Below are 17,679 nucleotides of genomic sequence, written 5' to 3'. Positions count from 1 at the left end.
ACTACAGACCCTTCATGACAGTCTTGCCTCAATACCTACTTCCAAAGTATGATCGACTGTGGATAGTTTGAATAACCTAGTTATTCGGGAAGTCAAAACATGCAAAGTGAAACACAAGAATAATCGAATCCAATATGGTCTCGGAACTTATGAATATAAATAAAACACCTTTTATTTATCACCATATTGATTACACATTATTCATTGCATAATGTTTCAAATAATAACCTTAATACTTGAATTAAAACAATAGTCATGCCATGCTCCAAGCATGCACACTCTGTTTGTCCAAACAATAGTTATGCCATACACCAAGTATGCACACTATGTTTGTCTATGATCCTTACTTTGTGGAATAGATCAATTGAACATAATTCCAATGATCCTTGTAAATGTAAGAATTCCAAATTCATGCCATTTACCGAAATCTGTTAGATTCTAAACTCATATGCATTGATCCTCTTGTAATGACTATTCACAAAGTCACAAAGACTTGGCAACAGACATTACAAAGTACTCCAATGGAGATCAATTCCATGGAAACGAAGTCTCAAATTCAAAGTACATTCCTTTGAACATCATTCTTGCATTGAGTTTTTCTAATCTTACACAGATTGAATAATTCCACATATGGAGACATTTCCATATTCCCATTTTAACTATCACTTCTTGAACAAGAGTTGCCACTTTTTAGAATATGTCAATATGGTCGTTTCCAAAAAATTTACACCATACTTCCAACTGTCCATAAGCAACCAATCTTTGGTAAAACCTCAGATTGTCCTCAACAATTGCTTAATCATTTTAGACATATCCAATTCTAGACATTTTCCCCTCTTAATGCCCTAGGCATTTGGAAAATTTAGAAAGAATAAATATTATAGCACATGTAATCGATCCTATATCCGAAGAATATGGGACACGATTCATGATGCCTCACATAAAGACATGATCCTAGACCAGTCTTTTTCTACAATATTTTTTTATTTGCCATGTTTTCATAATTCGACTATGAAGAGGGATGCCGTAAACATAATCGAATTTGAGAACGCAATATATATATATATATATATATATATATATATATATATATATATATATATATATATATATATATATATATATATATATATATATATATATCAGTGTTGTAGAAATCGGCCTAATCGGCCGACTAATCGCTAATCGGACCTCCACCGATGAGATTTATTGCTAATTGGTCACTATAATCGGGCTTGGTCAATGCAGGTCAAATTCAGAATTAATCGGACCTAATCGGGCCTAATCGGAGTTAATCGGACCTAATCGGGTTTGTTCAATGCAGGTCAAAATCGGACCTAATCGCCGATTAATCACTTTTTTTGGAGAATTAAAGTTAGATTTATAAATTTTTGAATAATTTTCTTAAGAATTAATGGTCCCCGATTAATCTCCCGATTAATCCCCGCCTAGCCGATTAATCCCTAATCGCTAGTCCACCGATTAGCGATTTCTGCAACCATGATATATATATATATATATATATATATATATATATATATATATATATATATATATATATATATCCTTGACTAAAGACGATTAAAATCTCAATCTAAGCTTTTAAAATTGAAATGAAGTATAATTTCCTCTCCTTTAATTATAACAAAACAACTTTTCCCAATTAGAACTTTTGTTTTCTATAATTAACATTGCTAAATTGCAACACTTATCATAATTATCATGCTCCCACTAACATGATAATTATTAGCATAACACTTATGCTCCCACTAGCTTTGACATGTATCCAGAAATCAGCTGGACTTATAGAGATCAATACTTTTTTGACTTTCTTACCAAAGTTCAGATTTCTGATACGAGATGCTTTGATAAGACTTTATCAAAATCATACACATTTTCTTAGATAGCTCACATGTGTGTCTGCCATTTCTTACAAGTCCATGTTAGTGTGTCGGTTACCCACACACGCTCCACTAACGACTTTGAGAATACAAATATCACAATTGCTATCTACTTAAAATCTACTTAGTGGAAGCGTTTCCTCACCATCATTTTCATGAATCGGAGAGAAACCTTATGACACTTTGACTTTATGGTGTATATGTTCATATCCATGTGAATTTGTCAAAACCATAATCACAAGACAAGCTTAGTGACAAATCCAAACTCATATGGACTAAACTTGTGCAATCTTAACTTCTTGCCACCTGGCAGCACAAGGGCCTGCCATTGCTTCCAAGTAGTTATGCAAACAACTGAGAACTTGTAGAACGCAGATGCATAGTCAACTTTAACTGGAATGGGCATAGAAATAAGAATATGTCAACACGATAGGTTACAAACCTAAAGTCGTGCGCTAGTGATAAACTTCAAGTTTTATTCTTGATCAGTTCTTGAAACTCTTTCAGGATCTTTTAGACTCCCACTGTCCTCTTGACATATAAGACTCTCTTGCCAAGAACCATTCCTTGACAAACAAATATTCAAGAGATAGTGCAGATTCTTATCAAGACAAACACTTCACACGATTGGCTTTAGTTGGTCTTTGTTCTATCCAAAACATCACAACTTACCAATTTCAAATGTATAAGAGTAGAAAACATTTTACTCTTACATTTGACAAGTGTTATAAACCTTCTTTAAGATATATCACTCAAGTTACAATCTTGGAGTATGACTCTAAGAATTGTTTTGGAACGAAGTATGACTCATCTTCTTGATTTAACCACTTCAACAATTCATGACTCCTCTTCTTAGCCATAAGAATGCACTAAGATGTCCTTAGAAGATGAATTGTGATATGGTTTCATAATCATTAAGATGATCATAAAACATTATACTAAGGTACTCTCCCATCTTTTCAGATTCGAGAATCTTTTATCTTTCTGCCTAATTTGATTCTTCTCATTCGTTCTGCCATACACTGAAACTTTTCCAATGTTTCAGAATTACACTTAAACTTGTAAGTGTAACCATATTTACTAAATTTTAGTGAATCGTGACGAATAGCCTTATCGATCTTCGTGGTGGACCTGACCAACGCACAACCAAGTGTACCCGATCCCTTCGTCCTTCGCTTGACTCACATATACATGTGAACAAGGAATTAGTCTTAATTTTCAAAAGATGAAAATTCTCATTCATCATACAATACAACTTGCATGATTCCAAGTTTCGGTCCAGTTGAAACTTAGTTAATGAGAATCTTTCCTTATTTGGTAAAATTAGACACTACCACAAATGAAGGAATCAAATTCATATTTCCATTATTGCTAGAAACATACAAACATCAATTTTCCATAAATTCCATTGCAAGGAGATATAAAATAAAACAAAAAAAAATTATTTATTTATGAAATGCGGAAAAAACTTTTTCCTTACATTGCAACTTTAAATGAAAGCTATGTTATTACATATTTCCTAGCAATCTATCATAACCCCTAAGTAGTAGCTCAAAAATCCGATCTTCGAACCATGCGATTGAAATCCATCTTCGCGATCAGATTCAACATACTCTTCTTTTAAGCTTCCTTCCCTTTGCTTGACCCTGCAAAACATCAAAATGTAACCAAGTCACATCATGTATTAAGAATCAACAATTAGGAACTTAACAGAGTTAGATAGTGGACTTACCTGAAGCAGAGTCAAACATTTTGATTCTTCCTTCTCTCAGATCTTTCAGGTAATTAGGGCAGCTTCGCAACCAATGCCCCTTCTTTTGACAATAAAAACGTATAGACTCTTTGGGAATGGTACACAGAACTATCATAGACTTAGCCTTTCCCTTTACCTTTTGGTCAACCGGGTTGAACATGGCCGATCCCTTCCACCCAAATTTACTTTTCCAGTGCGCCAAAACATTTCTGATTTAGAGGCAACAAGCAAATAAGAAAGATCAATAAGGGTCATGTCGTGATCTGTCACATAGTAGTCCTTAATGAACTCACTATACGACTCAGGAAGTGACTGAATAACCCAGTCAATAGCCAACTTCCTTGGGATATCGACAGCCAGCATTCTCAACCTGTCAGTGTTTGACTTCATCTCTAAGACATGAGTATACACAAGTCTTCCATCTTTATGTTTCATTACAAGTAGGGCTTGAGTGATCTTGAACTTTTCAAGTCTTCGAGCTTGTGGGTCAGGGAGAATAATTGGAGGAGGTGGAGGAAGAGAAGTATGATTTCCATGATCCAATCGCGGGACATCATCTTTATTAGGGAAGCTTGTTCCAAGAGATTTGGGAAATCACAGTTGTCTGAACCAGACATCTACAATGGGAGAAATTCAAGTTAGTTGATTTAAGTCCTTAATAGAACACCCAATATGAAATATTAAGGCTAGGACCCAACACATTATTTTATAACTTGGAAGAGGGATGCCGTAATCCAAGCTAGAAAATATTTGAAGGTAGGGGAATGACGATTCACCAATTTCCACCATGAAAAACGAAATAAATTATTAGTTTTTAATTGGATTTGAAACTCCTAGATCTTTTGAGATTCATTGAACTTTTCAATGGCATGTTTAAATCTCCATTGTGCCCTCTCAAGTTTGTGACTGGGATGCCGAGGATCACAAACAATGTGTGAATAACCATTCAAATTATATTGGTACCTTTAATCTTTATCACCTAATTGATCTTCCGGTTACCCACACGCGCTCCACAGATCGATGATAAACATTAAGTCACCCTTTGCCACTCTTACTAGTCCATGTTAGTGTGTCGGTTACCCACACACACTCCACCAACGACCTGGTAAGGTACAAAGTGTAATTTCATGGTTTAGCACCAAATTCACATTTTCCTAATGTAACTAAGATTGGGAATTTATAATAGGTTAGTTAGTTTATATTTATCATTATACTTATAATGAGAATTATAGTCCTTGTCCTACCCGTTCGGCTAACAACCCTCCACCAGTCAAGGAAGCGGTCGGTGAGAGTGGACACCCATTTAGCTACCATTTTATAGGCAACAAGCTTATAACACCCTTATAGACCGACATCTTGAATGAGGCCTACTAACGGTAAAACTGACTTACTCTTATACATATATATTATTAACTTATAATACTTTAAAGTATAAGGGTTGAATTTTAACTTTTAAAACTCTAGGGTTTGGAATTAAAGTGTGTATGAAACTTTACAAATTCCAAAACTTGAGGGAAAGTTTTGAACAATTCAAAAAACTTTTGGATTTTCATAACTTATGAGTTTAATTAAGGTTTTAAAAACTTTAATGAAGAGACTCTTGAACATCCATAACTTGGGGACAAGTTATGGAGTTTATCAGACAGTTTATGATGAAAAAGACTCTTCAATTGTGTAACCTATGAGTTTTTTATGGATCTTTAAAACAAATGACTTTGATAATCTATAACTTGAGGAAAAATTATGGACTCCATTAAAAACATTTAGATCAAGAATTAAGTAACAAACAATTTGCAAATAATTCCTATGATTTACGAAAACTGATAAGTGTATGAACAATCATATCAACAATTTCAAGAAACATATAAACACATATAAAACTTGAAAATTTGATAATAACCTTGAAATTGGTTTATGATAATCATTACCACATCAAAAATAGGTTTTATAAGTCCAAAACAGTTTAAGGTAATGATTCTAGACGAATTCTAGCACCAAAACTCGAAAATCTGCTAGATCGAGGTTTACCCACAAAATTTTGGATGGTACCCCTATGATGAATGGTACCATCAAGGAGGGTATTATGGAGCTTATGGATAAGCGGCTCAGTGCCTTTCTACCGAGAATGTTGTAGGTCTGATTGTAGCATTGACTTCCTCTTTTTTGGAGTTCAAAGCTTGTGGAGCTCCTGAGTTATTTGAGGCTAATGACCACATCGCTATTCGATGCTAGATCGTTGACACAGAAAATGATATGTGGATTAGTTTTTTCCCAGAAGGAGAAAACGTAGGGTTTACATCCTGCCTACTAAAGGAACAGCCACGTAACTGGTGGGATGAGGTTGGTCGAGCCATGGGGACTGCGGCTATAGCAATCATGTCTTCGGAGGAGTTCGCTACGACATTTCATAGGGAGTTTTCACTGGTGATCGAGGTGCAGCAGCTGGCGAGCGAATTTCAGGACCTTCGCCAGACTATTGAAAATGTAGCTCAGATCATTGCCAAGTTCCGTGAGTGGGATCTATTGGTTCCATATTACGTTGTGGATAAGGAGATGAAGAAGACGAGATACCATGACATGTTAAGGGATGACATTAGAGATTTTGTGAGCTTTTCGGGGTGCAAGACCTTGAATGATATGATCGATAGGGCCCGTTAGCGGTAGATTGAGCTGGAGCTTCGGGCGAAGCGCAAGTCAGAGCAGGTGCAAATAGTTATGGGCTAGGAAAACAGGGCTAAGACTTTAGAGCCACATTCTATGGACTAGGAGGGAAGTGGTTGCTGCGGAAAGTGTGGCAAGCCGCATAATTGGGTATGTTGATTGGCGGGTTCTTGATATTTCAGGCGAGTTTAGACTGGGCATATGACTAAGGATTGCCGCCAAAGTGCATTGATCTATTACCACTGCAACCAGACAGGCTGCAAAAAGGCAGATTATATGAGGTTGTCAGGAGGGGCAGTGGTGGCGCCTGCACCCGCCACTTTTTGGATTATCGATGGTCATCAAGGCAATGTGGAGACACCTATGGTGATGAGTAGATCTTTCGAGCTGACTATCGATGAGGCTCATGCAGCACCATATCTAATCCTTTTTAGGGACCTTCTTAGTCAATGGTATGAGTGCTCATGTTCTGTTTGATTCGGGTGCTACCCGATCCTTTATATCTCTTGTTCTTAGTAAGAAGTTTAAAGATGCTCCTGGGATTTTTAAACTATCTGATGGAGGTCGAGATTGTTGATGATCGTTTTGTGAGTGCTTCGAGGGTTCATCATGGATGCGTTCAAAATCTATTCAGCGATAGATGCTCTGTTGAATTAGTGATGATCCCTATACGAGGATCTAAGATTATTATTGGGATGGACTGGTTGGGCCCCAATGGGGCCATGATTGACTGTGAATGCCATCTGGTGAGAGTTCGAACCCCAAGTGGAGGAGAACTGGTTATTCCTGGTGAGAGAATTTTGCATGGGCCAACTCTTTGTTCCGCTACGAGGGCCAAGAGATATCTTCAACAGGTTATTCTTGGTTTTCAAGCCTATGTGGTGGATACTCGGGTCGAGGGCATGAAGACATTGAGTGAGGTACCCATGTTTTAGGCATTCCTCGATGTGTTTCCGGAGGAGTTTCCAGGAGTGCCTCACGAGAGGAAAGTCAAGTTCCGAAATGATCTGGCAATCATTCTACCATCAGATGTAGGTCAGAGAAAAGGATGTGAAAAAGAAGCCCTTCAGGACTCGCTATGGTCATTACGAGTTCGCGGTGATGCCATTCGGGCTCACCAATGCACCAACATCGTACATGGATCTCATGAATTAGGTTAGTAGGACGATGCTGAACTATTCGGTGATAGTATTTGTAGATGATAATCTGGTGTAATCCAAAAGCAAGGAACAGAACAAGGAGTACTTGCATTAGGTGTTGGAGACCCTGGGGGGAAGAGAGGTTGCATGCCAAATTCTCCAAATGTGAGTTCTGGTTCTGAGAGGTGAAATTCTTAGGTTACGTCGTCAACCAGAAGGGTATACTGGTCGATAAATCCAATATTGAGATTGTGTTGCGATGGGAAGTACCAAGGATCCCATCTGAGATTCAAAGCTTCTAGGTATCGCAATGTATTATTGGAGGTTTATCCAGGAATTCTCCAAGATTGCGGTGCCAGTAACCCGCTTGACGAAGAAGAATGTTACATTTCGGTGGGGGCCCGATCAACAGTTAGCCTTTAATTCGATGAGATTGAGAATGTGCGAAGCCTCGATTCTTAAGCTTATCGATGATATGGATGATTTTGTTGTTTATTATGACGCCTCTATAACAGGTTTAGGAATTGTTCTTATGCATAGGGGTCATGTGAAGGCTTACACTTCGAGGCAGTTGAGGCCTCATGAGGCGAATTATCTTACACATGATTTGGAGGTGGGGAATGTGGCTTTTTCCCTCTAGATTTGGAGGCATTATCTAAATGGGGTTAGGTGTACTATCTACACTGATCACAAGAGTCTATGGCACATGATGAATCAGCTGAACTTGAATCTGTGGCAACGGAGATGGTTGGATGCGGTAAAGGATTGTGATTGCAAGATCTTGTTCCACCCTGGGAAGGCTACTGTAGTGGCAAACGCCTTCAACCGCAAGACAGTGAGTACATCTTTTGGGAATGTATGTTTGAGGATGATTATTATGTTGCTTTTTTTGGATATGATCAAGAAGGCTCAGGTCGAGGGACTGAAAAAGGGAGAAATGGAAGGTGAAGTGGATCAGAGGGTTGAGTCCTCTATTAGTTAGAGATGGTCGGGTATTTTTGACTCGGTGTGGTAGAGTTTGGGTTCCCACTACTGTTGTGGCAGACAGTTTTAGAAGAGGGTCATAAGTCAAAGTGTTCGATCCATATGGGGGTCACAAGGATATATAGAGATTTGAAGCTGAGTTATTGCCAGCCCTGTATGAAACGGGAGATGGCTTGGTTTGTGGAGCGGTGCCTGACTTGTCGGAAAGTCAAGGACGAGCATCAGAGGCCTCATGGAAAGATGTAGCCATTACTTATCCCCATGTGTAAGTGGAGTAGATTTCCATGGATTCTATCAGAAAGGTGCCAAGGACAGCATGAGGAGTTAATTCTATATGGGTCATTGTTGATAGATTGAGAAAGAGAGTGCACTTCATTCTTATCGTTGAGAGTATATCTGCTGAAAAGTTGGCCGACATTTACATTTTAGAGGTGGTGGTTTGGCATGGGGTGAAAGTTTCAGTGGTTTCGAACTGAGATGTTCGTTTCACCTCGAGGTTTTGGAGAAAGTTTCATGAGGAGTTGGGCACTCAGCTGCACTTTAGTACAACATATCTTCCCTATACTAATTGTCAGAACGAGCGTACAATTCAGGTGCTTGAAGATATGCTACGGGCGTGTGTGTTAAACTTTGATGGGAGTTGGGATACTTACCTTCCACTAGTCGAGTTCTCTTACAACAACAATTATCATGCCAGTATTGACCGACCGCCCTTCGAGATGTTGTATAGGAGTAGGTGTAGGATCCCAGTCTGTTGGGGAGAGATCTGGCATCGGGTCATAGGAAGCATAGAAGTGGTACTCAAGAACACTGAGTTCATTCAGCAGATGCACGATAGGTTGTGGGTCACACAAAGTCGGCATAAAAGTTATGCAGACCGACGACGTTCTGACCTCGAGTTTCAGGTGGGGTATTTGGTACTTCTAAAGGTGTCACCTTGGAAATGTTTCTTTCAGTTTCGGAAGCGAGGAAAGCTGGGCCTCCGATTTATTGGTGCTACACGATTACCGCCCGGATGGGCAAGGTTAAATATCGGTTGGATTTGCTTATTAAGCTCAGTAAAATCCACAACACCTTCCATGTCTCTCGTTTATGGAATTGTATACCCGATGACTCGACGGTGATTCCTTTGGATGACGTTTAGTTTGATGAGTGCCTGAACTATATAGAGACACCGATTACGATTCTTGACAAGAAGACCAAGACTCTGCGACAAAAAGGAGTGAACCTAGTCAAGGTGTAATGGAATCACAGGAAAGGATCGGAATGGACGAGGGATCCTGAAGAAGAGATGATGGACTACTACCCATACTTGCTTGTAGCTGCGGACTTTGAGGCCAAAGTCTAATTCAAGCTTGGGATAATTTTAATGCCAGTGTTCTAGGTAATTTTCTATTCTAGCAATAATTCTTAAAAGTTGACAAATTGGTCCCTACATTGGACGTACGAATCAGATACACCGGGCGTAGGAACCTTGCATGTGATCGAAAGTCTCTCATGTACGCTAGGCATACGTGAATGGACATTGGGCGTACGTAAGAAGGGGAACACCCTAATTTTTAGGGTTTTGACGCTATTTAAAGACCTTATGGCCTCTAACCTTCTCACCTCTCAGCAACCATCTCTCTTAGACTCCATTTCGAGCCCTAATAATTGTGTTTGAAGTTTTGAAGCCTTGAGAGTTACTTTTGGTGTCTTTGTTTGTGAAGGAAGATCCTAGGAGTTGTGGTATTGTGATACATGCCATTTTATACATATTTTAGGGTAGTTTTTATTAGCATTTTGCATCATTTTTATGCATTTTCATGTGCATTAGTTTAAATAATGTTCAACTCATGTATTTTGTTTGAATTCCCATACTGCTCATGTTTTGGGGTTCATTTCAGGTTATTTGAAGTGGGACGGCAGTTTGAAAGTCGTTGGATCACATCTGGAGCTTATTTGAAGCCAATACGCCAAAAAAAAAACAAACACCAGCTATATCATTCCAAGCATGAGTCGTGCTTTACCAGATTGTGAGTTTTTCTGATTTATCTTGGATTACAAAGTTGCGATGACCTGGAACGGGCGTGCCCACCAAGAAGGGGTCGTGCTTACTGCAAGAACCCTTATTTGCTACGGAAACTGCTATATAAATACCGTATACCTACTAAGTCGATTCCAGAAATGACTCCAGATGAGAAAAAACCCTTCTGAATGCGATTTTCTCTACTTTTCATCACTTTTTGAAGACCTAATGGCTGTGGATCACCTCCCACATTTAGTTTAGTAAGATTTAGTAGTTTAATGCTTATTTTTATTGTTCTAGATCAGATTTTAGCCATGTCCGGCTAAAACCTTAGTTTTCAATTCTGCATAGACTAGTACTTTTCATTTAATTAGCTATCCGATCTGGATTTCTTTTTGTGTTTCTATCTATATTTTACAGTTTTGAACTTAATGGATGTTTGATTTTTAATTCTTGTTGGTATGATCACCTAGCTAGGGTTTTATCATTCCAATTAATCAATTAACATAATCCGTAATTGTTCTTTTCAACTTGTATTAAGTAACAAGTATTAGATTAGTTCGGTGTTAGGGATTTAAATCTAGTATAAACAGTAAAAATCATATCTTTATGCTTTCGAGCTTGTGAGAAGTATTAGATATTGCTGGTAATTTTTCACAGAACTTAATGCAATTTTTCTGATTTAATTAAGAGCTTGTTTAATTGAACAGTAAAAAGTTAGGGTTAATTCAAAGAGCTTGTTTCGATTAACTAATTTAGGTAACAGAGATTATACTAGAGCTTGTTAGTTTTTCACAGTACCAACTTAGATAGAACACATCTCAAATAAGCAGATCTGAACTAGTTGCATGATTACGAAAGCCGCAACAGAGCTGAAATCGTTTTTATTATTAATTTTCATTTAATTTAATATCATTGCAGTTTTTTTGTTAATTCACCCCCCCCCCCCCTTTATATTTCTGTTTTGACTAGAATGTGCCTGATGCAAATAGGCATTGACTGTTAGGTTGTGACCCGAGGATTCGACCCTACATCTTTGTGTTATATTTTTAGTGCTACAAGCAGTGATAAATTTATTTGCTTAAATTAGGTGCGACAATCGGTTTAACAAATTGGCGTCATTGTCAGGGACACGGTACCACGAACTGTTTTGTGCCAATATCTTTACGTACAGGTGATCTAGTCTTCAGGCACGATCGAGCCAACGACCTTAAAAAATGGTGGCTTTCAGGGAGGCAACCCGATGAGTAGTTTTAGTTTTTACGCTTTCAATAAAGAGATGGTCGTAGTTTTTTTGCAAACTTATCAGCTACATTCATTCTTAGCTGCATCCTTTTGATTTTATATGCCTTATTGTGTTGTTCATTCCTCTCTGAGCATTGGGGACAATGCATCATTTTAAGCTTTGGGAGGGGGTTAGTGTAACAATTTGCAATTTTTGTTAAAAAAGTTAGATTTTCAGTTTCTTAGGTTAAATTTCTCAAAATTTCAATTTTATTTTTGCATTTTATTTTCTACATTGCATTTACACTTGAAAATTTTGAAAAATCCAAAAAAAATTATTTTCCTTTTTATTTTTCTGTATTCATAAAAATAAAAAAAATTAAAAAAAATCATAAAAATATTTTATTTCTAGTTATTTAAGTTTTTATTTTCTTGCATAAAAAATTTAAAATTCTGAAAATCAAAAGAATAAAATATACATGAGATGAGGATATCTTTTTATATTCGATGGCTCTGTTAAGATGAAGTATGATAGTAACCAAAAATAACAGTCTCATAACAATCAACTTTAATAATAATCTTTTCAACTGCTTTAAATGTTTTCAGTATGAACCAACATGCGAGTCGGATAATTTTTACAATGGAAGTGTGGGATAGAAAAACGAAAAGTGTTTTGAAAATAATTCCTTAAATGCCTTAAAAAGAACCTAGATTGAGTAACCCTTATTTTTCCTTGAAGTACAAAACCCTATAATTTATGCGCCTTTTGAGGCTAGGAGGAAACTCTTGTTATGCCCACAATTTAATATCATTTTTGAAGTATTGAAGATATGTTGGACCTCAAAGTGAAATCCGCGCCCAGTGAATATATATGTTAGAAATGGTACATCAAGCAACTTGAAGAAATCTAAAATTCAAAGTAGAAATCCAAGTCAAGTTCAAGTCGAAATCAAGAACCAAGAAAAGTTAAATATGAAGAGTTGATCAAGACATAGAAGATGTGTGATATAATGAGATTAATCCATCGATAGTGGAATCATAAGGGTAAGCTTGGATTTTATGTCCATAATGGAGCTTACCGCATTTACTAGACGAGTTCAAAAAAAAGGAGGGGTCGGTTAAGCTAAGTTTTTATTAAGGACTTTTCATGAAATTATTTTTAAAAAATTCACTGTTTTCACAAATTTAATTCTCCGTAAAATTATTTGCTCAAGCTTCGTTTAACTTATTAAATATGAATTCGGAATCTACAATAAATGTATTGAGACTATTGTCTAGGTAGTGATTTCATTGGAGCTTCGTCGTTGTGAAATCTGATCATGTGAGAAAAAAAAAGAGTGAATCATTTTTATTTCAAGTTTTTATTTATTCTAATTTTTTTAGGTCATCTACATCTTTCCATTTGTTTGTAATGTTTAATCTTTTAATTACTTGAGGGAAAGTAAAGTTTAAGCTTGGAGAAATTTGATAGAGGTCATTTTATACATACTATAGGGTAGTTTTTATTAGCATTTTGCATCATTTTTTATTCTTTTTCATGTGCTTTAAGTTTAAATAATGTTCAGCTCATGTATTTCGTAAGAATTCTCGTACTGCTCATGTTTTTATTTTTAATTTAAGGTTACTTGAAGTGGAGCGGGATTTAAAGTCTTTGGAGCACATCTGCAGCGTATCTGGAGCTTATTTCGAGCCAAAACGCTAAAAAAAAGACCAAATACGACCTATATCTTCCCAAGCACGGGCCGTGGTTAAGCAGATTTTGAGTTTTTCTAATTTATTTTGGATTTCAAAGTTACGATGACCTTGCACGGGCGTGCCCCCCATGCACGGGTCGTGCTTACTGCCAGAACCCTTATTTGCTACCTAGATTGCTACTTAAATCCCACATGCCCTCTAAGTTGATTGCAGAGACGATTCCAGATGACAAAAACCCTTATTTGCTACCTAGATTGGAGAGTGTGGACAGTTTTATAGAACAATCCATGGAGGTGCCTCAAGATGATGCTGATGATTCTCATTTTCGTGATAGTTGCGAGACAACGATATCCGCTCATGTTGAAGTTGAATGGAGCTCGGAGAGTATGGACAGTTATATAAAACAATGTATAGGGGTGTCTCAAGATGATGATGCTGAAGATCCGAAAACCCAACTCAATGTACAAACTAATTCGAATCATTACATGGTGGACGTATGTCACGACGATACTGCTGATCACCCTATCCCTAAGCCATATGGTAATTACAATGCAAATATATGGCCTCTTGATGATGCAGATAAATGGATCTTGAATACCGTTTCTTTTGATTTTGAAGAATCAATGTAATGTAGTCCCACACAAGGATATAGCTAGTGAATTTTATACACTATAAGATCTAACTATTGTTTTATATTTATTATCTAATTGTTAGAGGTAAATAAAAGTATCAAAATAGTAACATATGAATTCTTCAATTTTTTAACTAAAGTAAAACAGTTTTTTTTGGTTAATTAGGATTCCTTCTATTATGCAGGAATTTATAAGAGAATTACATTAATTTCTTGTTTCTATGAGAATGATAATTTAAATATAGCATCTAATACTGTGATCAACCTTTAGTTAGAGAAAACCAAATAAATTGTTGTATAATTGTTGAGATATGAGTGTAATATTTAGGATTCAACATAGACGGATTATGGGCCGATTTTCTAAAAAATGGTCGGGTGATACTTATACCGAGACCCGAGTAGCATGGTCTTGCAAATTTTAAAAGATATATAGTTAAAAATAAAGTAATTAACCATTAGAAAAAATAAACCTTAATTTTCAATGAACTTCGCTTACAAAATAAAATAAATAACGATAACATAAACAACAAAATAAACTAATTATTATAACCAATAAAAAACAAAGTACATATTAAAAAGTTGGCTATTATCAGGACTGGTCAGGGCATGGGCGTACTAGAAGACGAGGAGATCTTTGAGAATGGAGTGGTCAGAGATGCTTGGCGGCAACCTAAATTGAAGGCGGTCACTACAAGAATATCACCCTTTAGCGGCGACACTATTACCGCCGAAGTGGACTTTTAGCGGCGACAAATGCTAGAGTCGCCGCTAAAAGTCCGCGTCGCCGGTAATAGCGTCGCCGCTAAAGGGTTATCACCCGAATCCGCGTTTTCCCCCTCCGTTATATCTAATCCGTTCGATCAAATATCTAATCCAATGGTTGGGGTCCCTTATCCGCACTAACCTAATACCGGCGACATATGTGTCGCCGCTAAAAGGTAAAAATGTCGCCTCTAATAGTTAGCTAAAAAATGACGCGGTACCCTTCCCTCCAGTTTGTCGCCGGTAAAGCCCTAATTGTCGCCGCTAAAAGTGTCGCCGCTAAAGGCCCTCGCAGATAAAAAAAAACGCACGCAATTTCTTCATTTCTCCCATTTTGCTTTCTGTTTGTTGCATCCCACAGTCGCCTCTTTCAGCTTCTACCGAGTTTGCCTTCAATTAGGTTGTTCCAACTACATATCTCCCCACATTGTGTGAGATTAAGGATCAAGGGGTCGTTAGGGCTTTTGGGATCGATTTCTAGCTTCATTTCTTGAAGAAAGGTTAGTTGATTTTGTTGTGTCCTTTTTAATTTGTATGTTAATTTCGATTTGTAGCTGCATTTGATGATTAAATGGCAATAAATTGTTCAATTTCTTGTTTTTAGTGGTGTTGTCTTTGAATTTGAAAAAAAAATGAATTTGATTGTTGTATTACTTCCACTTGTAGTTTACCCTTTATGGACATTTGGTGATTATTAAGAGCTGAATTTGATGATTAAGTTACAATAAATCGTTCAATTTCAGTGTTTTTGGTGGTGTTGTCTTTGGGTTTACCACGAACTGTTTTGTGCCAATATCTTTACGTACAGGTGATCTAGTCTTCGGGCACGATCGAGCCAACGTCCTTAAAAAATGGCGGCTTTCAGGGAGGCAACCCGATGAGTAGTTTTAGTTTTTACGCTTTCAATAAAGAGATGGTCGTAGTTTTTTTGCAAACTTATCAGCTACATTCATTCTTAGCTCCATCCTTTTGCTTTTATATGCCTTATTGTGTTGTTCATTCCTCTCTGAGCATTGGGGACAATGCATCATTTTAAGCTTTGGGAGGGGGATAGTATAACAATTTGCAATTTTTGTTAAAAAAGTTAGATTTTCAGTTTTTTAGGTTAAATTTCTCAGAATTTCAATTTTATTTTTGCATTTTATTTTCTACATTGCATTTACACTTGAAAATTTTGAAAAATCCAAAAAAATTATTTTCCTTTTTATTTTTCTGTATTCATAAAAATAAAAAAAATTAAAAAAAATCATAAAAATATTTTATTTCTAGTTATTTAAGTTTTTATTTTCTTGCATAAAAAATTTAAAATTCTTAAAATCAAAAAAATAAAATATACATGAGATGAGGATATCTTTTTATATTCGATGACTCTGTTAAGATGAAGTATAATAATAACCAAAAATAACAGTCTCATAACAATCAATTTTAATAATTATCTTTTCAACTGCTTTAAATGTTTTCAGTATGAACCAACATGCGAGTCGGATAATTTTTACAATGGAAGTGTGGGATAGAAAAACGAAAAGTGTTTTGAAAATAATTCCTTAAATGCCTTAAAAAGAACCTAGATTGAGTAACCCTTATTTTTCCTTGAAGTACAAAACCCTATAATTTATCCGCCTTTTGAGGCGAGGAGGAAACTCTTGTTATGCCCACAATTTAATATCATTTTTGAAGTATTGAAGATATGTTGGACCTCAAAGTGAAATCCGCGCCCAGTGAATATATATGTTAGAAATGGTACATCAAGCAACTTGAAGAAATCTAAAATTCAAAGTAGAAATTTAAGTCAAGTTCAAGTCGAAATCAAGAACCAAGAAAAGTTAAATATGAAGAGTTGATCAAGACATAGAAGATGTGTGATATAATGAGATTAGTCCATCGATAGTGGAATCATAAGGGTAAGCTTGGATTTTATGTCCATAATGGAGCTTACCGCATTTACTAGACGAGTTCAAAAAAAAGGAGGGGTCGGTTAAGCTAAGTTTTTATTAAGGACTTTTCATGAAATTATTTTTAAAAAATTCACTGTTTTCACAAATTTAATTCTCCGTAAAATTATTTGCTCAAGCTTCGTTTAACTTATTAAATATGAATTCGGAATCTACAATAAATGTATTGAGACTATTGTCTAGGTAGTGATTTCATTGGAGCTTCGTCGTTGTGAAATCTGATCATGTGAGAAAAAAAAAGAGTGAATCATTTTTATTTCAAGTTTTTATTTATTCTAATTTTTTTAGGTCATCTACATCTTTCCATTTGTTTGTAATGTTTAATCTTTTAATTACTTGAGGGAAAGTAAAGTTTAAGCTTGGAGAAATTTGATAGAGGTCATTTTATACATACTATAGGGTAGTTTTTATTAGCATTTTGCATCATTTTTTATTCTTTTTCATGTGCTTTTAGTTTAAATAATGTTCAGCTCATGTATTTCGTAAGAATTCTCGTACTGCTCATGTTTTTATTTTTAATTTAAGGTTACTTGAAGTGGAGCGGGATTTAAAGTCTTTGGAGCACATCTGCAGCGTATCTGGAGCTTATTTCGAGCCAAAACGCTAAAAAAAAGACCAAATACGACCTATATCTTCCCAAGCACGGGCCGTGGTTAAGCAGATTTTGAGTTTTTCTAATTTATTTTGGATTTCAAAGTTACGATGACCTTGCACGGGCGTGCCCCCCATGCACGAGTCGTGCTTACTGCCAGAACCCTTATTTGCTACCTAGATTGCTACTTAAATCCCACATGCCCTCTAAGTTGATTGCAGAGACGATTCCAGATGACAAAAAACCCTTATTCGCTACCTAGATTGGAGAGTGTGGACAGTTTTATAGAACAATCCATGGAGGTGCCTCAAGATGATGCTGATGATTCTCATTTTCGTGATAGTTGCGAGACAACGATATCCGCTCATGTTGAAGTT

Source organism: Lactuca virosa, chromosome 4 (assembly GCF_052849685.1).
Source record: "Lactuca virosa cultivar CGN04683 chromosome 4, Lactuca_virosa_CGN04683_v6, whole genome shotgun sequence".
Classification (NCBI taxonomy): Eukaryota; Viridiplantae; Streptophyta; class Magnoliopsida; order Asterales; family Asteraceae; genus Lactuca; species Lactuca virosa.
The sequence above is the reverse complement of the archived record's forward strand: the minus strand, read 5'-3'. Positions refer to the sequence as shown.